The sequence below is a fragment of the Dermochelys coriacea genome, chromosome 2, assembly GCF_009764565.3.
Source record: "Dermochelys coriacea isolate rDerCor1 chromosome 2, rDerCor1.pri.v4, whole genome shotgun sequence".
Classification (NCBI taxonomy): domain Eukaryota; kingdom Metazoa; phylum Chordata; order Testudines; family Dermochelyidae; genus Dermochelys; species Dermochelys coriacea.
In genome coordinates this window covers 134,134,114-134,160,586 of record NC_050069.1, presented here as the reverse complement: position 1 = coordinate 134,160,586, position 26,473 = coordinate 134,134,114, and the positions used below count along the sequence as shown (strand labels likewise).

At 39.2% G+C, this 26,473-nt stretch overlaps 1 protein-coding gene across 5 annotated transcripts in view; it reads right to left on the bottom strand.

Moving 5' to 3' along the window:
• Positions 1-26,473, bottom strand: part of CDH18 (cadherin 18) — a 908,539-nt gene that overhangs the window by 483,620 nt on the left and 398,446 nt on the right. For all 5 annotated transcript variants that reach the window (XM_043508441.1, XM_038391555.2, XM_038391556.2 and 2 more), the window contains one exon: positions 4,208-4,294. The gene's annotated coding sequence lies outside the window, so the exon portion shown is untranslated. The remainder of the gene's footprint in view (positions 1-4,207; positions 4,295-26,473) is intronic.

Below are 26,473 nucleotides of genomic sequence, written 5' to 3'. Positions count from 1 at the left end.
AATGGGGAGGGAGAAGGGTTGACAAGTATTACATTATATAGTTATTTATTTATCTGCAAAGCCCCCAGAAGTATGGTGGACACCATGCAGACAAATAAAGAGGATGCAGTCTTAATATATAGGGAATATAATTAAAGGTGCTGGCACAGCATGTAAGCACGAAGGGAGAAAAGGCTGTCAAACATCTTAGCAGGGTACTGGTGTGGGAAAGGGGAATTTGAAAGGATTACAAATGCATTGCAAAATAGTGACTCAGCACTAGAGCATTAGACTGTTCAGCAGAACAGCAGGCTACACAATCAGTGATGGGGGATGCAAAGAAAAAATCCCTAGATGACTGTTAGTTCTTAGGAAGAACGGAAGGACAAAAAATGGTTAGGAGTTCATCGAAAAGGATCACACATAGACGAAATTGTGACATAAGGCCTTAAACCCAGAAATCTCCACATCAAAGTAGACTTCCATAACAAGACAAACGTGTTATAGTTGTGAGCTAAACAATAATATATCGCATATGTGGTGGCAATACATATTTAATAAATCACATGTATAATGCACCTACTTCACTATAAATTTCTAAGGCACTTATCACCATGGTAACATTGACTCACTTGCACCCGGTCCATTAATCTATATTCCTTGTGTCTATCTGTGATATTCCAAACCTCTGAATATCTTCAAGCAACTAAATATATGATGGTAACAAAGCATCATAGTGTAAATCCTGTTTCTGCTTACAATGTCAATCAAATGCCATTGTCTTGATTTTTGAGAGACCTCAAGCCAGGGCAAGATGCTCAATCACCTTCACAACTCCCCCAAAGTAAAAAAAACACCATTTATTGAGTCAAAACTAAATACAAAAAATCAGATGACATAGATGCACATGAAAGCATCAGTTGGTACAGTCTTCTGGAATCAATATTTGAACGATCATTTCGGTTCATTAGGATCAAGAATTGTTTCAATGGCTTTAACAAGTTTCACTAGATAGGGTCTGTTTTTGTATCATTAAAAATCTATCACACTATTTCCACATTTCGGGGCGAGGTGGGGAGAGTTTATTTCCTTATTTTATGATAGTGTTATCTGACTGTGAGAAAGAAAAGGCCCATGGAATTATGGGAAGCCACTCTGAAGGATTAACCCAGAAGGGTATCCTATGATAATTATATCAAATCCCTTTTGAGAAGCCCAGTATGGAATCGCAAGGGAAAGATAGATAAGAAGGACCCAGATGCAGTTTGCAAAGCTGGTCACCTCTATTCTTCTGAGTTTTACACTAGAAAAAGAGACTCCAGGGAATGCTCTTACCTTTGGAAAGATTGTTGGTCAAGGCCAGAGGAGAAGCCAGCAGCAACTACTTACTAATGGGAACCACTATTTTGGAGTCTTCTGAATTAACCTGACGTGCAGCTGATTGATAAGTATTAAACACCACCATAAGAAGGCAGAAATGCAGCATTGCATTCTCTCATTAAGTTAGACAAAAAAGGCAAATACATATTTTCCCTTATAAACTTTTTTTTCTTCTTGCTTTATTCTATCTCCTTATATGTGGTGTTCATTTAGTGCAGGTTATGTAATAGTTTTAAAAACTAACAAAAACTGGAAAAGAAACATGGAAAAGCAAAATAGCTGAAAATATATAAAATCAGCAATTTATGTGTAGCCCTGCTTTATTACATTAAGCAAAAAAGGTTTTTTTATTTTAAATCTTCTAATAGTTGAATATAACAATATTCTTTATTATGCTCCTAAAAGCAATATAAATTGAATACTCACACTATGAGTTTCAACTGTAAGAACAAAGAAAAGGAGTACTTGTGGCACCTTAGAGACTAACAAATTTATTAGAGCATAAGCTTTCGTGAGCTACAGCTCACTTCACGAAAGCTTATGCTCTAATAAATTTGTTAGTCTCTAAGGTGCCACAAGTACTCCTTTTCTTTTTGCGAATACAGACTAACACGGCTGCTACTCTGAAAACTGTAAGAACATACACACTAAATACAATCTATAAAAGACAAATAAGGGCACTTGCATTTAGCACAATGGGAGTCAGGAGGACCTAATGGTGATTGTTTCAATGGATCGGGGGCAGACACATTCTGAAGTATTGTTCTAGTAAGTCATCAGCAAACGGTTGGTTGGTTGTCAGAAGTTCAGTAATAATGTCAGTTCCTTTGTTAACAAACCTATAGGAAATTTGGATATGATAACTGACATCGAAAATTGTGAGAATGTGTGACATATATTTTAATTGTGAGAATGTGTGACATCTATTTCCATTCTTTGGTTTCTCTCTGGTAACTTATACCACAAAAATAATGCTTTCAAATATTGGTTCCTCGAAGAAGGAAGAAAGACAGATCATTGAAAGAGAGGTATCTGTGTTTATAAATTCTAGAATGGTCAATAAGGCTTCCACGATCCAGATAATGTTAGAAAATAAGATATTTTTATTTATTTGTCTAGATGTATAAAAATGTGTTCAGTTTCTTGCTACATACATCTTCAAAATATTCTATTATATTAATGAAATAAAAAAAAATTAGTAAAGCTGAGCCAATGTCAACTAGGGAATACTATACAGAATCCAGTTTAAAGGACTCAACAAAATTCTCACCTCTAACACACCACAAAACCTGTCCAACCAATGTCCTCAAGCAAAGGCTTTAGCAATAGGTGAGGCCCAGGGGTCAAAAGTCTTGGGCAGGGCCACAAAGACCAGTGTATGAGGCCATGAATCCTGCAGTTGGAAAAGCTTTCTCAAAAATACCTTGCTATCAACCCCCACACCAGCTGATCTTAACTTTTGGGGAAGAACATGAGAAGAGAGATGGTTTTTAAGGTAGCCAGGACAGAAATCATAAAATGCTTTTAGAGGTCAAAGCTAACACCTTGAATTACACAGGGAAATAAATTGGAAGTACAGCTACCATATGCTTACACCAGTAACAAAACAATAGCAATTTCCTAGCCAAGTATAGATGGAAGAAATAACACTTGTCACAGCTTGAAAATTGCTATTTGGGAAAACTCAGTGTTTCTGAATAATAGCTGAAAATGTTTGTCTCCTTGACCTATTCAAAGGCAGGTAAAACTGGGGTTGCCAATGGAGGAGGGAAAACAGATGGGTCCCAGTCCTAGATATCTCCAAATAGTAACAGAAAACAGTCAGTCTGTTCTGGATCCCAAAACCTCCTATTACATTACAATGTCTTTGGGAAGCTGTCTGTCTAGCCATCAGCTGCGAGTTTATGGTGTTTCTCTTGTAACTGTTTAGTATCTTTGTGATGCGATTCCTCAGCTCAAGCCTAACCAATGACAGCAGTAAGAGCAGGACTAAAGCTACTTTTATTGCTGTAAAATGGAGGTTGTGAGTATGCTGATAATGGTATGTATAAGAACCTTTACATTAGGAACAAGTGGATGGATGTAGCTTCACTCTAAGCTTTGTCGGTGAAATTTACATAGGCTGAAACAAGTCCACTAAAATTAGAACTACTTCTGTAACCTGCGGTGATAGGGCTAATCACACTAATTTAATTCCTAAAGCAGATCCTGGATTTTCTCAGTACAGCCTCCATTGGCCTGTATACCTACTGATTGCATTCTGTTTTCCACCTGCTGAACTCCTATCAAGCTATATGGAATTTACTTACAAACTATTTTATTTTTGCACATTGAACTGGTAGAGGCTTCACTTAAAATCACTAAACACAAACATGAACTGTAGAGATAGCTCTAATATCCAGAAGAGAACTTTGTGACACAGTCTGATAAGTGTCTATGATTTCTTTCAGAACATTTAAATACTATCCTATTTCATCAACCAGGCACATGGAGAACAGTTGCAAATGCAATGTTTATAAACGGGGTAGAATCACTAGTTATTAGACTTTGTCTGGATATAACTAGCCTACATAGACAGCTCGCTATTTCTGTTGTATTGTACATAGATAAAACACAAACTGATTTCTAAACAAAATAATTTCCAGTATCTTAGAATTATCAAATGCAAGAAAGAAAGAAAGAAAGAAAGAAAGAAAGCCCAATACTTCTGGGCTTCCCCTAAAGTGAAGCAACATGTACATCTTTAGAAATGTGATTAAGAACAAATGTTCAAAAACAGTTACAATTAGTTTTAAACACAAGCAGAGAGACTGAAAAATAGTTTATATGATTTATAAAACAAACATACCTCAAACACACAGGTATCTTAATTTCACCAAAGAATTACTATCTCAGCTGTCTTTTCGTCTTCAGCTCTTGCATTTGTTGCACTGGCCTAGGAAAAATAAATCTCTACTTACTTTCAAACAGAAAGCATAAGGCTATACCAAAGGAAAAAAATGTCAATAGCATTGCTGTTAATACCTCAATAATCCTACTTCATTATCGTAAGGAAATAAATCTCAGAAAAGGATTGCCTTATTAAAATGAATTAGAAAACTGAATGTCATCAGCACAGGGAGGCATTCTCTTAAATGCAATCAGCAAGACATCGTATAAATAGGACACTATACAAAAATATTCCTATCAGGCAATCTTTAACAGATTTTCAACAAAAGTGTACATAACTTTGATTTCATGAATTCCTAAAATAAAATATGTCTACATTATTTACCATGATCTTTCAAACAAATACAAAAAATTTCAAACAAAAGATCTATCTGGCTTTAAGATTCTACTCGATAAGTTTATGGAGGAGATGGTATGATGGGATAATATGCTTTTGGTAATTAATTGATTTTTAAATATTCAGAGTAAATAGACCTAATCCCCTGAGATGGGATATTAGATGGATGGGATCTGAGTTACCCAGGAAAGAATTTTCTGTAGTATCTGGCCGGTGAATCTTGCCCATATGCTCAGGGTTTAGCTGATCGCCATATTTGGGGTCGGGAAGGAATTTTCCTCCAGGGCAGACTGGAGAGGCCCTGAAGGTTTTTCGCCTTCCTCTGTAGCATGGGGCATGGGTCACTTGAGGGAGGCTTCTCTGCTCCTTGAAGTCTTTAAACCATGATTTGAGGACTTCAATAGCTCAGACATAGGTGAGGTTTTTCATAGGAGTGGGTGGGTGAGATTCTGTGGCCTGCGTCTGTGGTCTGTGTGTGCAGAAGGTCGGACTAGATGATCAGAATGGTCCCTTCTGACCTTAGTATCTATGAATCTAAATACAGCAAAAAAAAAAAAGTCATTTAGATTCTACTCAAGGAACAATATTTTAAAGGTATGTAAGGTGCAGACATGAGTGATTATTGAAACATCATTCATGCCTGTTAGGGGGCTTATTCCTTCACCCACTTACTTTTCTGGTCCTTCTCACATGAACAGAGAGCAACAATACCCGAAGTCCAAAGGTGCAAACAATTCGATGTTTATTGGGGTGAACTTCCAGCAAGCATGATTACAGTTTCCTTCCTTAGTGTTCCCCTTCCCAGCTGTGACACCACAGAGCCTTACACCTGTGTCCCTGTTCCCATTCCCGCCCTTAGCCAAACATGATTTCAATTTCCCCACCCCATTCCCTGTTTCCATTTCCCCCACCCACACACCCACCTCCTGATTGACTGCAGACTATATAGTAAACCTTGAGTTCTGCTTAGCTATACCTTAACCAATCATTTTCCTGAAATTTAACTAACCAATCCTAACATATTGTAACATGATTATGTAAACAATTATATCCCACCAACTTAATTAGCTTACACTCAGCAAAATTAATTCTACAGCAGACAGGAACAATCACAGAACCAGACAGAGATTATACAGACAAACAATAGCAAAGTGGGAACTATAATGACAAAACAATACAGAAGTCAGGATTTCACATCCCAGCTATTGATAAGTGAGTTCTTGCCAGACAGGATGCTATCAAACTAAGTTTCCTTTTACGTTTTCTAGGCACTTCCCTTTTTCTGGAGGTGATAAGCATTATCAGGACAGGATTGTATTCCTAACAGTCCAATAGCACTTTATTTCAATGTGACTAGTTTGGAATGTGAGGATGTGACCGTTCTGTTCCCAGCTTATGGCTGCCTCTGTTGCTTAGCCAAAGGCCTTAGCCTAAGAACAGGGCCTCAGACTGTCACAGTAAGAGAAGGACCTTACACTGGCAGACAATGATTTTGATTCTTTCTTTTATACCTCTAACTAGCCAAGTGATAAGAATACACCTAAATTCTTAGAGTATAGGCCTTTACAGACAGGCCTGAATATCTATATCCTAACAATGCCATTTTTCAGTGTCATCAAAATATTTTATTTACCTTGGAAGACTGAAAAAACTGGTTTTGTTTTGATTTTATTGCTATATATAACTCATGATTAAAAAGAAAGTGTAAACCCTTATGCATATCTTAAACACACATCTATCCCTAGCTATAGTTATGTGTGAAGGGTCTGAGCTGGGCAGAAGCAGTGCACAGTAAAAATGCAAACTTGGGACAACTCAGCACAGTGCAAATCATATTAATATAACCATTCCATCTAGCACCACAATATCTATACCTCACACACATCACTTTCAGTCATGTTATTTGAAAATAGGCAGCATCGAACAATTGCTCATTGGAAAAACTCATCCATATTAAAACAGATGAAAATACTATTTATATAGAAATATGTCAAACTTATTAAATATATGGGGAAAAATGGATGTGTACTAGCCAACTACCCCTTGCATTTTTCTTCTCATTAGTATCACTATTTTTCTTCATTGTTTCCAAAATTCTATTCTAATTCTTTACCTGGTGGTCACCCTTAGAATATTTGTATAATTGACATAGCTTTTGCATTATATAGCCGTAACTGCTGTAATAAAATTATTTTGAAGAAAAACAATATAAAAATGATGGTGCAGGTACAATATAAGATGAGAAGACTAGATCTGAAAGATATCCATACTTTGTGGAACCTAGTTAACAGCTGGAAACAAATGGTGGAGACCTTTAAAGCATTCAAATGAAAAACATGTATTCCCTTAGGCCATGTTCATGACACTTTCCACAAACATACTATTTTTTCACTGAATCCTAGCTTCATAAATTCAAAAGGGATATGTGTTTTGTGAAAGGGATCATGTTGGAAATGTCTGTGGAAAGAGAGACAATTTTGAGGAGTGGAGCAACAAAAGGAGGAGAGAACATTTTATTATTATTTGTATATCAATGTATAAGTATTTCTCAACTTTTTCTCTCACCTTAAAAATTTATTTTATCAATCTCTATTAGGGGATGCTGCTCATCACAGCACTATCTGAGCACCTTACACATGAATTCAACAGCAATAGTAAAGTCCCTAGTTGATTTGCATTATCCCAGAGGAGTGCAGCTGACACAGTGGTTCATAAATTGAAATATGCTCTTTAATGTAATTAAGGCTTGATGAATTTCTTTGAAAATTAGACCCAGAGCTTTAAATTGGCATGAGAATCTGACTACGAGCCAGATGAGGGATTAGAGCATAGAGATGATGTGCTCATAGCAGTCTAAACCAGGGAGATGGTGCACAGCTGTATTCTGTACCAGCTAGAGCTTGTGTATCTTCTTCACATTAAGCTTCAGATCCAGTGAATTACAGTAATCAAGACTGGAGATGACAAATGTATGGATCACTGTGGACAGTTCCTTGTCCAGGAGAAAGGGACAAAGTGAGGAGTCAAAAAGTACCTTGAGACCCATGCCACTTTGATGAATGGGGACTGCATGTCTTCAATGGAAGGTGGAGACAACATCTTAGCTGGCTCTTGAAAATGATTCCCCTTTCTGACCAGCATAAGTTTGGTCTTGCCTGGGTTAAACTTGGGCAAGCTACTTTCATGCAAGCATTGATTTCTTGTACACATTCCAACATTTCAGCAATGACAGTGGCTGTATCCACAGAGAATGATATATTTAGTTGAATGTAATCAGCATACTTCTGGCAGCTGAATCCATGTGTGTCTGTCTCTCCCAGTGATCTCATGTAGATATTGAAGAAAAGAGGGGTAGTAGAGCTATCTGGGGGACTCTGCAAGCAAGGGTCTTTAGCAATGAGGAAGAATTACCCATCACCACTCTGAGGTTTGCTGTAGAGGAATGACTGGAACCACTGTGACGCTGGACCATTTACTCCTGTTATGTCATGTAGGTGGGTTAGCAGTACCTTGTGTCAATGGATGTGGAGAGGTCTAGCTCGATGAGTATGGAGATTGTGCCTGTGTCCATGGTCATAAGAAGGTTGCTGTGACCTGATCTGAACCTATTGTGGGGCACCCAATCCCTGATGTCCATGTTGATGAAGATCAGTGGTTACTACTTTCTCAATTATTTTGCCCAGGCTTGGAAGGCTGGAGACAGGACAGTAGTTGGAGAAGTCTTCCAGATTGAAAATTGAATGAACTATTGTGTTTTGCAGTAGGTGTGCTTCTCTGAAGAAGCCCTGACTATTTTTATTACTAGTGCAATAGTTGTTCTTCGCTGGCTTTTACCAGCCAGGATGGGATGGATGCATTTCACAGATTGGGGTGCTAATATTTTCCTTAAGTTGCTATAGTTACTCTTATGGATAATGTATGTTTTAGATCGCTCTTTAGAAGTTACTATATAGTACATTGCTGCTGAAAAACAAAAAACAAAATATTTTACAAATGTTGGTATCTGTCTTTATTACTCCTTAACGGAGGGAACAGTGGTATGATGTGAGAAGGGAGCTCTTAAAAGTTTTCTCGGGTGGAACAAGGGACCACTTTAATGCTTTGTTTGGAGGCTATTGTATTACACAAACCATTGCATCTCTGGTATCACAAGACTGAAACTGAGTATTTCACCAGATTTACTGATCTCATGGGACTCTTCCAGGCTTGGTAAAATGCCTAAATCTTTGAGACTGTCAAACTATTTGTCTAATCTATTTAAGGTATGCCTAAGGTTCCAATAAACTTGGTATCTCTGTGCTGAACAAAATTGTCTGGAAGCCTCTCTCCAGTTTTCAGAGCAGCAAGGAGGGATAAACATGTTTATATTTGTCATGGATTTTAAAAAAATAGCTTATATATTCACTGATGTTTGTGTTGTACCTAAAGAAAAACGTATTGAAGAAATATGCCTTAACTCTTGCTCTGGTCAGAGACAAGCATGGACTCTTATTATTTCTTGGACTCGTGTGTATGTGTGTGTGTGTCTGTTGCTTAGGAATATTCTGCTTCTGAATCTGATAGTTTTAACCTTAGACCCGCAGCTGTATAGTTCTTGTGGTGCATAATTGTCTTTCAGGCCTTTGCAGAACTAGATCTAATATAGTCACGTCTTAATCCACTGAGTGTTTCTAAATAAACACTAGTACTTCAGACCAGGATTTTCAAAGGAGTCTAGGGAAGTTAGCTGCCTACCTCCCACTGAATTTCAAAGGCATTTGGGAACCCAACTCCTTGAGAAATCTCTGAATCAAATTTTGTTCTGAAAAGAATGGCAGTGGAGTTTGTAACACACAAGCATAATGCAGTTCCGTCAGACTATGAGCTGGTATGTGTGGAATCAACTTCATCCTTTTTTGTGGCAGGTGGGCTCTTGGGAATGCTTGTTTTTATAAAATGTTGTAATGGACAGTCGGAAATGAAAATACATTGTTAGTGTATTTTCATTGTTGAATGCCATGGTGTTCCCAGGATGATAACATTAGATGCGGTGGAAAGAACTGAGTGCAATGAAATTAATTTAAGACCACAGGGGTCCACTCCCTGCAAATGGCTTGCTGGTAGCTTGAGCCATTTTTTAATTAAAGCTTGGCTTTATTTAAAGCAACATGAGCATATGCTGGTAGTTACTATTTGTGTTTTCACTGTAGATAGCTACCACTGTCAGAGGAGACCTATTTAGACCCCATCCCTAAAAGATAAGATGATGAAGGAGGATGAGAGAGAAAAACTGGTGTGTGACATCTTGGTGAAAACTACTGCCCCAAGCTTACAATCAACCCCCAGACAAAACATTGCTAAACTTGACAGCCTGCAGTTTTTCTTGCTTCCCACAGGAGGTTAATATTTCCTTGCTGCACCTAATACATATCTCAGCATGTCTTAAGCTGTATAAAGAAACAAACTTGTGCATGATAGTGACACGATTAAAGATTTAAGTCTGAATTTTAGTCCCCTAAAATTTATAATCTAACATGTAATGTCTCCAGAATTAAAAGAATAATTAACAATTATTACATCATTTTTCTGTAGTGAAATTAATCTATAACTTAGACACTGATTATGTAGGATCTACATTATGATTTGTAAAAAGAAAAGGAGTACTTGTGGCACCTTAGAGACTAACAAATTTATTTGAGCATAAGCTTTCGTGAGCTACAGCTCACTTCATCGGATGCATTTGGTGGAAAATACAGAGGGGAGATTGATATACACACACACAGAACATGAAACAATGGGTTTTTTTGTTTGACCAGAGTGATTGAAGTGTTCTCCAATTGGTTTTTGAATGTTATAATTCTTGACGTCTGATTTGTGTCCATTTATTCTTTTACGTAGATACTGTCTAGTTTGACCAATGTACATGGCAGAGGGGCATTGCTGGCACATGATGGCATATATCACATTGGTAGATGCGCAGGTGAACAAACCTGGAATTATCAAGAATTATAACATTCAAAAACCAATTGGAGAACACTTCAATTTCTCTGGTCATTCGATTACAGACCTGAGGGTGGCTATTCTTCAACAAAAAAACTTCAAAAACAGACTCCAACGAGAGACTGCGGAATTGGAATTAATTTGCAAACTGGATACAATTAATTTAGGCTTGAATAGAGACTGGGAATGGATGAGTCATTACACAAAGTAAAACTATTTCCCCATGTTATTTCTCCCCACCCCCCACCGTTCCTCAGGTGTTCTTGTTAACTGCTGGAAATAGCCTACCTTGCTTGTCACCATGAAAGGTTTTCCTCCCTCCCCCCCCGCTGCTGGTGATGGCTCATCTTAAGTGATCATTCTCCCTACAGTGTGTATGATAAAACCCATTGTTTCGTGTTCTCTGTGTGTGTATATCAATCTCCCCTCTGTATTTTCCACCAAATGCATCCGATGAAGTGAGCTGTAGCTCACGAAAGCTTATGCTCTAATAAATTTGTTAGTCTCTAAGGTGCCACAAGTACTCCTTTTCTTTTTGCGAATACAGACTAACACGGCTGCTACTCTGAAACCTGTCATTATGATTTGTGCAGTTACTCAGCAAAAGGAGCTTTAGTTGACCAAATCCCCGCACAAGATGGTGCTTGCATCCTGGATGGCAGCATTGTTGAGTGTGTTAATAAAGATAAATGCGCTACATTTTATTTTATTCTAAATTAGTTCCATTGACAACAAAGAGAAAAAAAATCATGGAACTTGGCATCCTCTCAACTCCTACTAATATGAAAGAGCCAGAACAGGTAGCAAAGGGAGAAGATTTGGTTCTGTGGCACACCCACTGATTCCACATGCACTCAGAGAAGTCCCTCTTGTAGAACTGGAGATAGTTAGTTTTAAATATTATTTAGATGTGGCATTCATTTAGAGTTTTGATAATAAGCCTGAATACACTAATTTTTACTCTTAAAAAGCATGCTTGAAAAACAACATTTTATAAGACTCTGCTTGCACACCAACACAGCAAAGAGGCAAATTACCAGGCTGCAATAATGAAGCACTCTTTTTAACAGGATGAATGTTTCTTCCCCTATTGGCCGCAGATGGTATTCAGAAAACAAAAAGCTTGCCTTCACTTGTATAACAAGAAGTCCAACATCAGACAGTATGTTGCAGGTAGTGCATTACACCTGAAAGCATGTTAAATGTCAAACAAGGAGGTGTTCCTGTCTTGCTGCTGGGCTTACCTGCACAGACTTGTGTAAGTGTCAGAAGTGTGAGAATATTAACCAAAAATCTGCTGAACCTATCTTTCACAATGCTGATGTGTCCGACAAGAGTTACTTTGATGAGTCAGATGCTATGACTGTCACACTGGGAAATAAAAATGTGTTTTACTGAGGGAATAAGCCCTACGGTGCCAACGATATACATGACTCAAAATGAACACTGGATTTGAATAAGAAAATAAAATTTTGATTTACATTAATAATTATGTCAATTCAGGCCAATCCAGCTAAGATGTCAGTTTTAAATATTTGAGAAATAAATGTCACATACAAAGGTACTCCCATAAAAAGTTTTACATTTTACCTTTTTCAGAACTGGAGCTGAGGAAAATATGCTTGTTGTCAAGGGAAAAAGTAATATTTTAGGTATTTACAGAGAAAAATCCATCAGATGTATTAAATTTATAATTTCACATAGTTAGGCCGGCGTATAAACGGTTATTTTGGGAGCAAATGGTAACATAGTCCAGCCTACAGGGAAAGGTGAGTATTGCCAAGAAAAACAAATTATGGGGATGAGGTAAATAACTTGACCTATATTTACCACAAAAAGGTAGACATGGTAATTTATTGCACATTATTTGTTAGACTGATAATTGTAGAAAACATTGATGCATAAAACACCCTAGTAGGGCAAGAATTTTTAGTTCTTTAGCACATTTTATTGTCCATAAATATTAAAAAAAAATAAAAGAATTTTATTCCAAATTGGCTGTTTGCAATATTTTATCTTGTGTATGATTTTTAAGTTCTTCAGTCCATTCAGCCTTACCTTTAATATAGTTTGAGGCACATTTTGATCATTTTCAGCCAATTTGGGCCTTTACGGGGCAAACATTAAGGAAGTTATGGACAAGAACTCTTTATTACTATGACCCCAAAACTGATAACTTTGGATGTGTCATGACAGAAAACTGCAGCGTTTCTTGTGGAAAACTTTTAAACACAAGGTCTCTCAGATTACTGGCTATATAAATTTGCAGAGAATAAAGTAGCGCTCCTGTTGCTGAAACAAAACAATTTTAAGCACAATAAGGGCCTTTCCATACAGCGTATTATAAGACCAAGTCAGAATCAGACACACTAAAAACAAAAGAAGAACAATAAAGCCCAGGCACAATGGACCAAAACAGAACATGCAGAAGACAAAGAATGCTTTAGACAATCACAGCAGCCACAATATCTCAGTTTAATTTACTTCAGAGAATGAGAGTTAGACTGAAAATTGGGACAACCACATTTTCTTGTCAAACAACCAATATTCCTTTCTTTGCCACCTATAGACAAGTGCTGTGAATTTCTTTCTTCAGCCTAGATTAAACTCTGCTGATATTTTTCACCGGGACATACAAAATATACTGACGAGAATGTAGCAAACAACATTCTTAATCCACTACAGTGCTGCATTCAAGAATGGCTTTGGCCCCATAAAAAGCTCCACAGCATATTTTAGATTGCATACTGGTACCCAACTATTATTTCATAATGTGCCCTTAGTCCTCTGAGATTTCAGACAGGCAATGGACCAGCCAAGATGTGTTGGCTATTTCCATGTAAATTGACTCTACGTTGAGGATGTGGTCTGTGGCTTGTGAACAAGTGATCTATGGTTTTACTGCTTAGCAGATGAAGGCTCTGAATACCCAGTGCTGGCAGTGATTTGGCAGTAGTCTGGGACCGTGCCTAATGGCAGAGTATCCTGTCCAGTTTGGGCCTGGGGGCAGATAGAAAGATACCTGGACACAACTGGGCTTAATTTGTGCTACTGGCTTTGAGGAGGAAAGCTTTGTTTCCTAGTATTGTACTGAATTTAATTGCTGAAGTCACAGCAGCTTGAGCCTTTAGTTCCATGGGGAGTTGGCCCTGGCTCAGCCTTGTGGACTGTGAAAGGAACTAATTATAGTGTGCTGTTTCAATTTAAAAATAATAAATAAAAGGAAAAAGAACAAAAAAGATTGAGCTGTACAGGCAGAGCAGAGTGCTAGGGTGTCAGCATTGCCAGAGTCTATATTGGTTATATCACTTGCTCCATGATTGAATCCTTTAACCATTATGTGCCTCGATTTTCCTATCTACGGAATAATAATATTATATTTCCCTAACTTTTAAAAATTAAATTAATAACAATTGGGAAGCATTTTGAGCTCCTAGACTGGACATAACTAGGTAAGTGTGAAGTCATTAAAGATGAAATTAATAACTAATTTTCTTGTATGCACCTACCACAGTTGTTGACAGAAGCCACACAATTTAGGGTCCAACCATGCCACCCTTACTGTGAATAGGTTCTAAAGGATCAAGACCTAATTAAATTGTTGAGAGAGAGGGGCAGGTCTATATACATTTCTCTAAAAACCTACAAAATGTAATAGAGAGTAACATCCTTTGTGTAGGGTCTATGGGTTTTGGTTTGGTTTGGGGTATTATTTTTGTTTGTTTTTTTGTTTGTTTTTTTACTGTTATATAGAATTCTATAGCAAGCACAGCATCCACATTAAAAAGGTGATTTTCAACTGTATATTTTGAACTTTACCATAGGCACCATCCTATTGAAAGCATTAGATTAAATAGCCCACTAACATAGGCAAATCACAAATGTGGACCTACCAATATTGTAAAAACGTGAAGAAGAATATTTTTCAAAGCAGTGCATGCCAGTTTGCCATGAAACCTCTACTGAAGATAGTGGGAATCACACGGCTAAATCCCCATGCACTGCTGTGAAAATGTAGCAGTAAGTAAAAACCAATAAGGTATTCAGACAAACATTATGCCCAGAATCAAATTTTCAAACAGGTATAGAAATAAGCCTTATTGCTACAGTTTAACCACTGGACTGCCTGACCCAATAAACTCCTTTTTTCCTTCCTTAACTATGCACTAGATAGTAACCGTAACAATCAAAAGATCTAAAATGAATAAGGCAAAAGCTGGACAATTTTGTAATTTAAAAGTTATTAACATGTATATAGTGTAGTTATAAACACCATGAGAGTGCATGACACTTTACAAACAAATATAGAATCAAAACAGCTGTGATTTTTTTTTTAGATGAGCATATGGGAATCAAAACATTTTGAGTATCTCTTGGAGAAAAAAAAACAAAGTGCCATGAATAAGAAGGTAAAGAGGTAGGTCTGTGAGTACAGTGTCTACATTTCAGTAAAAAACCTATAGCTGGCCTTGGCTAGCTGAGCTGGGCTTCCAGGGCTTGGGTTAAGGGGCTGTTTAATTATGGTGTAGACATGTGGGCTCGGGCTTGAGCCTGGGCTCTAGGATCCCAGAGGGTCCCAGAGCTCAGGCTGCATCCCAAGCCCGAATGTCTATACTGGGGATTGGTCCTGCTTTGAGCAGGGGGTTGGATTAGATGACCTCCTGAGGTCCCTTCCAATCCTGATATTCTATGATTCTATAAGCCCAATGAGCCCAACTCAGCTGGCACAGGCTAGTCTCAGGTGTCCAATTGAAGTATAGACATACACTAAAAGGGCAGGGGCCTTAGTGGGGAAGGGCAGAGGTGGGGGAGTCATGGTGGCAGTGAAAGCTTTACCTGGGCACCAGTTTCAGCTCCAGAAGTTCTCCTTGCTCTTTAGCAACTCCTCACCAAGCAGTGTCCCTAGATGCCTGCAATGCTGGACAAACTGCATAGCAGCTTGCCTGCTGGGAGAAAGCTCAAACAGGTGCCAGCTGGCTTTTCTGTTGAAAAGCCAGATCAATAGTTCTGTAGCCTGGCTTTTATCTACTGGAACCTAAATGACCACTCCAGTCTCAAGAGATCAAAAGTCAACTGTCAGACGCCATCAAGAGAAAGAAAATAATGAGTTGGAGCCCAAAAAACCATGATATTTGGCCACAAAAAATAGTATATTGTTATTTTTTGGTCTGTGTCTTTTGATTTTTGAAATCTCCCTGCCTATCCCCAGTTTGTGTGCATGTGAAAGATAATGCAACCACATGAAAAGTCTTTGGGGACTAGTATATTAACTTTATGAAGGTTATATATATGTCTGGGGTCTAGAGATTGTATTCTACTCCATTGGGGAGGGTTACCACAGCTCCTTTAAAAACTAAAATCAATGGGAGTTGATTATTATGGTCCCTAGACTGTCAACAGCTCCAGAGAAGTACCATCCTTTGAAGTGGTGTATATATCCTGGCTGAAGCTGGATGTTTAAGAGATGCAAGAGACAAAGAATGAAATTGGGACATAAAAGCCTGAATTTGATCTGACAGAGGGGTGGTTCTTTGTCATTCAACAAAGGGGCATGACATCTTGTCCAAGGGAGCATGCAATCCTGCAGCAGGTTTGGATTGGAACCTATCAGGGTCTCCATCGGACTGATGGGCAGAAAGGGCTATTGGTAAAGCATTTTAGATCCTTTAATTGTGTTACATGTTTTCTCAAAATGCTTTCATTCTGAAATAAACATACTCTGCTTTGGAAGGTCTCTGTGGTCACGTGTAACTGTTGGCATGCACTGGTTCATAGCTGTTGGAGAGAAAGGAAAGTGAAGGGGCTGGATATCAGTCAGAGCTATTGAGATAATCACAGTGCAATCTCAGGCAGCTGCAACCTAATCCTCTGGCCTGGAGAGAGAAGGGCCCCTCCCCAGTTGGGATGATGGCTAGAGGCCTGAGAGGACATTTCTGGAGCAGAGTGGGATCATAGATTCATAGATACTAAGGTCAGAAGGGACCATTCTGGATCAGAGACAGTCCACTCTCCCAGACTTTAAGGTGATTTTGGCCCCCACTGCAAGACTTTATGGGGTAAGGTTATTTTGGCCATACATCTACCTGTCCCCTGCCCATCAATTAATTTTGCCCCCCTCAGCTCCCACTCCCCATCAGTTCATCCTCCGAGCATCATCTCTGCTCCTCAATTAACTAACCCTTTCCCAGGTCCGGGTAGCTGCTGCAGGGTCCCCTCTTCCCCTTCCAGGCTGGGGGTGAGGGGTGGTGACTCCAAGGGCTTTTTACCCCCTTCTGACCCTTCCTAGTCTGGGTGCTGCAGGAGGGAGAGGAGGAGCAGAGCACCATCCTGTACCGATAGCTCACAGGAGTGGAATGAACAGCTGGGTTCGTTAGCACCATTATTCCCCTTTCCCCCCATTAAAAATGGCTTTGGGTTGTTTAGGGGAAGCAGGACAGAATTCCACCTGCAGAAGCTCTGATTGGTTGTTCAGCCCTAGGATGTGGGCAAGTGGGGCAAGCAGCCAATCAAAAGGCTCAAATTTGCTAGGCTGCTGGAGCTTCTCTCATCAACACCAGACAGGGATCCAGTCCAAGCCAAAGTACTGCCACTGTGAAAAAAATCACGAGAGTTGGGAATTCTGTCACCCCAACCTCCCTGAGGGGACAGGAGGGAATTCTTCCTGCATCCCAGCCCTGCAGGGGCCAGGCTGCAGCCTTTGTGTGCCAAGGAGTGCAGTGGCTTACTGTGGGGGACCCTTTGAACTCTGGGACTCCCTGCAGCTGCAGGTTTTGCAGCCGCTCAGAACCAGCCCTCTGTCTGTCTTTTTGGAAGATAGGAACTTTGGCAGTGTGATATGGAACTACACAAGTTCACCTCAGTAAACTGAGCCTGGCGGCTGAAGGAGAGGCCTAGCAGAAAGCCAGCCAGCTATGCGCCCGATCAGAATACAGTGTCCATGTACACAGACACAGCATCAAACACATCACTAAATAAAACTGCTACTCCAGCATGGTCAGTGAGTGTTACTCATTGTTACAGCGGAAAGTGAACATTTTGTTTTTCGGGCATTTTCTGGTGCACTGCAATGTACGCAATGACTGCTTGTTTCAAACAAAAATATTTTTCTTTAAGAGGCTTTGGCTTCCAACAAACTCATGTATCACCAGTGCTACATAAAAATCCTGCTCTAGTTCATCTACAAATTGTTAGGTTTCACACAATAATCACTGGGTCAATTTCTATGGCCTGTGTTACGCCGGAGGTAAGATTAGATCATCAAAATGGTCCCTTCTGGTATTAACATTCTATGAGATCTATAAAATTTCTGGACACTGAAGTCCTGTGTTTATTTACAGAGCAATTACTAAAGTGTAAGTGTAGTGTAAGCATCCCTATTGTACCCAAACAATATACCTCAAACCTACCCTATGATTGTGATCTTCATTTTATGAAAACATATGAAATTATTCCTTTCCAATAATTGCAGTTCTTATAAATATTTATCATAGATACATTATGGGGGGGGGGGAGAGGAAGAAGGGCAGGGTATAAGAGAGAGTTCAGGAAAGATCAAAGGTAGGGTAATATCAGAGAGGAGAACCTAACAGTAGACTTTCAATGCACTACAGTGCAAAAAACAAACTAAAAATATCAGGAAATGATTTGTCTCATTTTTCTTACTTTTAAGAAACAAACCTGGTGATTACATTACATTCATAAATGTTTATTGTTTAGGTTTAATTTGCATATGTCTATATTTCGTTAATTTGATTCAAAAGGATGCTCCCTTGGGATCTGGCACTATAAAGTGCTTTGCTTGAGATTTTGAACAGCAGAATACCAACAAATATACATTGTTTACATTAAGGCATAACAACCTTTCCCAAAAATGCAGTCAACTTATTTCTTATTTCATAATCTAAGAAGTACGATGGCACTGCCTCACCATTGCATATGGGAGAGTCTGGTTCAGAAAAAAGTAGATGGCTTTTTACTCAAGAAGCCATGCATCTCTCTGTCTCTAGTGAGACAATTATTTTGCAAGAACAGACTGTGTCAATCAGGAATTAAGGTAAGGTGAATAACGGGCAGCATTTCTCTGCTGAAAGCAAGGTACAGATCACTCTCCTCTTTCTGATCCTGGTGTGGAGGAGCTCCTCTTCCTTCTTAGCTGGGGACAGGAGGACTCACCACACAGGAAATCCTGAAGAGGTTTTAAGGGGATTTCTGGAATTACTAAGGTTTCCCAAAATGGGTGGAAACAGCAGAACCTGACATGGAAAACAAGGGGCTCCTGTCCTTTCTTCCTGTAACGGAAGATTCTTCCAGGGGCAGACTGTTATCTTTCCAACCCTTCCAAAGGGGAGGGAAAGAAACTCCCACCCTGCATGCTCTGTGTGATGACAGATACATAACTCATAGATCTGAAGCTAAATCTTTCCCTTAAAATACTGTACAATCTTGTAAAATACAGAAAATTATGGCAATCATCAAGGAAGAATCCCCCAGTCCTTTCCCACAGTTTTACACCAATACAGATTTGCCATCCTGGTAAAAATGGGGAAAGAGGAGGAGTCCCATATACATTTGGGATGGGGGCTTGGTTTTTTTTGTTAAATGTTTTTAATTTATCAAAAACAGCTAATAAAATGCTTCATTTACCAGTAACTCACTTTTCAGCAAATGGAAATTGTCTATCACGATTTTAATACAAAAATCAATGTAAAGAATTTTGACTGACTAATTGATGTGAAAAAAACTAAAATGGGTTGATTTCAAACCCAGTAGAAATGGAAACAATTTCACATTTATGAAATGTTGGAAGATTTTTTTTTTTAATTTTCAACCAGCTCTTACATTCTTGCTTAGTTGGATGCAGACCTGGCTATAGGCAGGGACTCCTTTTAGATCAGTGGTGGGCAACCTGTGGCCCATCAGGGTAATCCACTGGGAGGTCGTGATACAGTTTGTTTATATTTGCATGGCCACCTGCAGCTCCCAGTGGCCGTGGTTCACTATTTCCGGCCAATGGGAGCTGCGGGAAGCGGTGGCCAACATATCCCTGTGGCCCGCGTCGATTCCCGCAACTCCCATTGGCCGGGAAAGGCAAACTGCAACCACTGGGAGCTGCGGGCGGTGGTGCAAACATAAACAAACTGTATCGTGGCCTGCCAGCAGATTACCCTGATGTGCCGTGTGTGGCCTGTGGGCCACAGGTTGCCCACTACTGTTTTAGATACTGTTCTCTTTTTTGTCCCCATTTTTCCTTCTCACCACATCCTAGTAAATAATGAAATGCACACTACCACATATTAAAACCTATGTTATCAGCCATAGGTTCACTCCTATCTAGATCTGCTTTAACCACTAGTGTCAATGCTATAGCTCCTTAGTTTACTCTCCTTCTATAGTGAGAGTATTCTATGCTTTATGTACTCTGTGATGTAGTCCCTACAACCTTTTATTTTTTCCCTAGCTCTAAGAACACATTTCTTCCATGGTATGCCCACACCTTGAATAATGCATGAAATTCTGGTCACCACATCTCAAAAATATATGTTAGGACTGGAAAAGGTACAGTAAAGGGCAAATAAAATGATTAGGGTTGTAGAACAGCTTCCGTACAATGACAGATTAAAAAGAATAATCAATTTAGAAAAGAGCTTACTATGAGAAGATATGGTAAAGTTCTAGAAAGTCATGAATAGTGTGGAGGAAGTGAACAGGGAAGTATTATTTACCCCCTTCACCTTATGCAAGAACTAGTCATCCCCTGATTAAATTAATAGGCAGACATTTGAAACACACAAAAAAGAAGTATTTCTTCACACAACACACAGTCAGCCTGTGGAACTGGTTGCCAGAAGATGATGTGAAGGCCAAAAATATAACTGGGTTCAAAAAAGAATTAGATAAGTTCATGGAGGATAGATCCATCCATGGCTATTAGCTAAGATTGTCAAGGATTCAACTTCATGCTCCAGGAGAACCTAAAATTCTAACTGCCAGAAGCTTGGGCTGGATGACAAGGGATGCATAATTCAAAATTGCCCTGTTCCGTTCATTTCCTCTAAATCATTTGTCACTGGCCGCTATCAAAGACAGGATACTGGGCTAAAAGGATCATTGGTGTGATCCAATATGGCTGTTCCTATGTTCTTCTGAGAGAGAAGAAAGCCTTGCAATAATATAAGAAACATCTTAAGAAAGACATTTTATATGAAGTTATTTAGACCGGGAATGGGGGAAGAAGGAAAGAGAAAGGTTCTGCATGTCTTAGTCCCAGGGTTCCAAGTCCCAAGCTCAGGGTTAGGTTGGTGAGGAAGAAAGGATGCACTAAAATTGGAGGACAGTAGCTCTTCTCCTCTCAAACTAAGTTCAATGACCTAAACATATACTGAATAAAGCAAGGCCAGAATTAACACCCCATCGTGCCAAGATATTGTGGAGAATGAATGCTGTGTTTCTGTTGGACGGCACATTTGAGGTAAAAGGTTCCTTTATGACACACCAACTCAATGGGAGCACGCCTAGGGGTACTGTGCTTAGACCAGGCACAATGTGCCTAACCCTCCACTGCCTTGAATGTTATCGAGTTGCTTGCACCAGTATAAAGTGGGTGCAAAACACTGACAATTTTCCAATCCTTCACACTGGTGTTAGTGTTATACTCCCACTTTACACAAGTGTATATGGCTATAAAAGGAACAATCAGGCCTCATGACTCCAAAACCCCAAGGGAAGCACAGCCACAGTATAAGCCTTTGACAGGAACAGCATGTGCTTCCTGGCCTGTGTGCACGCAGGAAATGGCCACTTCTGACTCCCTCTGTCTGAGCCAGCAGTGGCACAAGAGCTATGCAATCCTTGTGCTCAGCCATTGTACAGCTGTGTAAGGAGATGGAGAAGGAAGTCTCCTTGCATTTTCTCTGGCCCACCTTTGCACACCTACACAAAGCTGTATGAAACTGAACCATTAATGTGTTAGAGTTGTAGATCAATGTTCTGCATTCACGAGTTAAGGCCCATCATGTCTAGCTGTTACTGCATAGTGCTTGTATGGCACTATCATTATTATTATTTACAGGAATGCCCAGATGCCTCAAATCAGATGGGAGGCTCTTATTGCTAAACTGTGCAAATACCCCCACAACTCCTACATACATTTGAGTTAAGCGGAAGACAAAGTGTCAAACTTAACTCTGGTATCTCTTTGCTTGTACATCCCATTGGTCGGTGTGTGTGTTATACTTTCTCCTCTGAGCATGATGCATGGAGGATGTGAATCTGTTACTACCCCAGTTAGAGAACCTTGGCTCTTTAGCTGAAGCCTTCATTTAACTCTGGCAGTCCCTAGTCAAATCCTTAATTTCAGCCAAGATGGTGGATATCACACAGACTAAGCCTTTGCTTTCCATTACTGGAATATTAACTTGGCCTTTTGTTTTTATACACAGATCTGCCTTAATATAAAGAGCCAAATTCACCCATGATTTACACAGCGAGAAATTTCACAGAGGTGTTAGGAATGCTGGGTATTGTGATGATGTGGGGAAAATATGAAGGATGAGCTGCCTTTCATCTGAGATACAGGGGCTCAGTCTGGGAGACATAATTTGGGGAAGTGAGCTGTAGCTCACGAAAGCTTATGCTCAAATAAATTTGTTAGTCTCTAAGGTGCCACAAGTACTCCTTTTCTTTTTGCGAATACAGACTAACACGGCTGCTACTCTGAAATTTGGGGAATCTAGCCTGTACACATTTCAATAAAAATCTCAGTAAAACATGCTGATTATTATGTATCTTTATATATTAAGCTTTTCAGCATTCTGTTCTACTAAGTCATTCATTGCACTCATATTTATTATTTCAGAAGGGGTGACTTTGTTGTTTGTGTATATGTATTTAAGATACCTAAACAATTGATACATACCGACTTTACCTAATTTAGGCTGTGTATTACCCCATACATTATTTCATTTCTCTTGCAATAAAATTGGTTATCAAAGGTCATAAGGATAACTCTATAAAGTGAAGAACTAACATTCATTTACTCTCACATTCTCCTTAATTCAGAGATGGCATGGATAATGGTTTATTAGGGGAAAATGTGTGTGTTTCTTTCTAATTAGAGTGCTGTGCAAGTGGAAGGTGCCATGAAACTTCTTGAACTCCTTTCCCAAAGGAAATTGACAGATATCTGAAGCCAAATAAAAACTGCATTAGTCAGATCACAGTCTAAGACATATTATCTTCCACTTAAGTTGATATGGATATCCTCAAGCTTTGCAGAGCATAATGCTACATGTGTGGTACCTCTCCCAATCCCACCATGATATGCTTCCAGAATTTTTTTAAGAGGCTGACTCAGAAATTTTCCATCCTAATTATTAATATATGTGATATCTATAGAATAGGATACTGTTTCCCTCAACTCCTAGAAGACAAGCATCTGCAACACAGCAGCTGGCTAAGGAGAAATATTTGTGTTGAGTAGCACTTGCAGAAGAAGTTCTATTTATTTATATTACTGTTCAAGGTGAGTGAAGATTACAGAAACAGGCCTGGAGCGAACAGAAGCTGTTTCACTTGCAGCTTGAGAAAGGAATTTCTAGATTCATGATTTTAAGATTAAAAGGGACTACTATGATCAGTTAAACCATCCCACCTAGCACAAGACATAGAACCTCACCCAATAATTTCTGCATGTAGCCCATAACTTCTGTCTGAGTTATATCCTATCTTGTAAAAAGATATCCACTCTTGATTTAAACACTTCAAGTGATGGGGAATCTACCAATTCCTTAAGAATGTTGTTTCTGGAATGGTTAATTACCTTCACTTAAAAATTACCCCTTATTTCTATTCTGAGTGTGTCTCGCTACAGTTTCCATCCATTGGATCTTGTTATGCTTTTTTCTGCCAGTTTCAAGAGCTGTCTACTCTCAGAAATTCTTCCCCATGTAAGTACTTACAGACCATGATGAAATTACTTCTTAAACTTCTCTTGGATAAGCTAAATAGACTGAGCTTCCTTAGAATCCTGCTATAAGACAGTTTTTTTCAGACTTTGAATCATCATTGTAACTCTTTTCTGTAACCTTTCCAATTTATCAACATCCTTTTTGAAGTATGGGTCCAGGACTGGACAACACTTTAACAAACAGGACCAGCCTTAAACTTCCAAATAAGCCAGAAAAAAACAATTTCTTTACTCTGCCCAACTTCCCATCAAACAAATTCCCATCTGCCTTTATCTCACTTCTATTCACAAGGGGATTTTGGGGGAGAATAACAGTAAGAGGAATTTTAAAGTATACACCCCAAACCAAGCTATGGGTTTGAACCAAAGTCCATCTAAGTCATTGGAAGTCTTTCCATTGTCTTTAATGGGCTTTGAATAAGGATCCAATTCATTTCACACAAAATATATGTGCATGCTTAGTGTGAGTGGCGGGAAGGGTAGGAGAAGAACTTAGGGTCTACTAAGCCTCCTGCTTCAGACTCAGAACCCAGTTGTATATTCTTTCCAACCCTATTGATTAGCTTACATTTTGAATGGCTATTGCTGTAAGAAACTACTTTTTCTTTGTGAATGAAAGAAATGATCGTCTTCCCTAGAACCCAACATCTGGCTCAATTAGGGTCTGATCCAAAGTCCATTGTATGCAATGCAAAGACTCCCATTGGCTCCAGGGGGCTTCATGTCATGCCCTTAATCAGGGGCTTGTGTAAGCTCCTCCAGCTGATCAGATCCCCCTTCCATTATTTAACTTCATGGGCTGTGTGGAACTTTATCCATACAGAGCTCCTGCAGCAGAGCATCATGAAGGGTAAGAAATTGAAGGGACTGTGTCCTACAGGTGCCAATCCCTGGTTCAAAGAACATGCCACCTTTGCACACAGGTCTACAATGGATGTTCCAGTCCACAGTAATCAGAACAGCAAGGTTTTAGAGGAAAAGGGGTAAAAATGTAGCCTTAGTAATTAAACATCCTAAATCTCTCACATATATTGAAGGTTATATAGGACTTTCACTGATTCAGTAAAACTTGGATTGGGCTGCTAATGCCTAGAGATTTAATGTACTGAATGTGAATGTTGTCTTCCTTTATAATCTAATCTTTTTTCTTTTTTAAAGTGTTCGCACCATTGGGAGAAAGTATGTTTCAGCAGACTAAACTGTAGGTTAACGTTTTCATGTTGCAATGCACACAGATACAGATAGATATCCATAGAGAAATGGAATGTATTTATAGTTTTTAAATAATCCCCACACTATAAAGAAGGAAGTGAACAGACAAAAGATGGACTCTTTGTCAGCTATATTGTCCTTGTTTTTACAGTGCACATGCAGCAAAGGCAGCCTCAGAAAATTAATAAAGCTTCTATGAATATGTTTGGGGAAATATGATAAATTTATAAAGTGTTGCCTTGACCCTCCAAGACCGGCTAGGGTGTTGCTGTGACTGACTAAATTCAGAGCAGTGTAAAAAGTCAGAACACTGGAATACTGCTGCTAAAGCTTAACATGTTAATTAGAAACAAATATTGCAATACTCCTGTGCCATATTGACTAGGAGCCTGCAGAGAGGATATCCATGAAAAAGCGACCGCAATTCACCTTTTGTTCAAGTGGCCAACCTGCTGTTTTCAGTGCACATGTCCTTGGCTCAATTCTGAATAAAGTTAGACTTCTTGTACGTTCAAGTAGCATTTAGATTAAAGGAACTGATTTAATACTGCCGTCTGAATCGCTAATGTGTTAGCATGGGACGCACAAGTCACTAGGTTAAGAACTGCCAGTCTATTGTTAAGAAACTTCCAAGGTGCTGCATCTGCATTCCAAGGACATGCTGGGCATGTTTTCCCACTGATCTTTGGTACTTATTTACACCTATGCAACATACGCGTATATCATCATCATAGCATTTTACACCCATTTTGCAAAGGTGTAAAAAATTACTCAAGGTGTTCTGTGGTAAGCAATCAAGCTCTCAGTATCCTGGAAGGTTTATTACCAAAACAGGAACAGGGACATAGTTACCAAAATTGTTCTATTATGGGCAGATTATGTGCTATTCCTCTGAGGGCACTACTGCACTCTTTCAGTTAGAGACTGAACTGATACTGCAATTCTACTGCTGAGGAGGACTCTTTTTGTTGGATGAAGGGGGGATGTGAAGGAACACACACAAGAGAATCCATGGAGAATGTTGGACACCAGATATGATGCTGGCAGACCAAGTGACAGCTCATGCCAAAGCACCAGGACAATTCACTTGTGCATTAATCATAGAATCATAGAATATCAGGGTTGGAAGGGACCCCAGAAGGTCATCTAGTCCAACCCCCTGCTCAAAGCAGGACCAAGTCCCAGTTAAATCATTAGTATAGATCAAAGTGCTAGTTAAATATACAAGTGTACATTTGGTGTTTAAACTTCATGAAACCTAATGGGTTAGGGATACATTGTTTTTACTTATCTGTATCCTGTTGTAATGTAATAGCAAACATTTATATTGGGTATACCCCTGTAACTAAATAACCCATCAAACAAGAAAGAAGCCTTGTGGAATGCAAATGAGGACCTTTAACAGAAAAGTGCTCCTTCAGAGCAAGTGTCATAGTCTGTGATGATCAGCAATCAAAGACTCAAAGTGCATTCCTCACCCACCATAATCAAAGGAAAAGCTCACACTGACCCTGCCAGCTTGTTTTCTCTGAGAAAAAGCTGTAAATATGGATTCAAGGAAAGATCCTTCATCTCTGGACTGTTTCAACTCTTACAGGGAAGTGTACCAGATGCAAAGTCTAGTTGGCAGCCGGTGTCAAGTGGAGTGCCCCAGGGGTCGGTCCTGGGGCCCG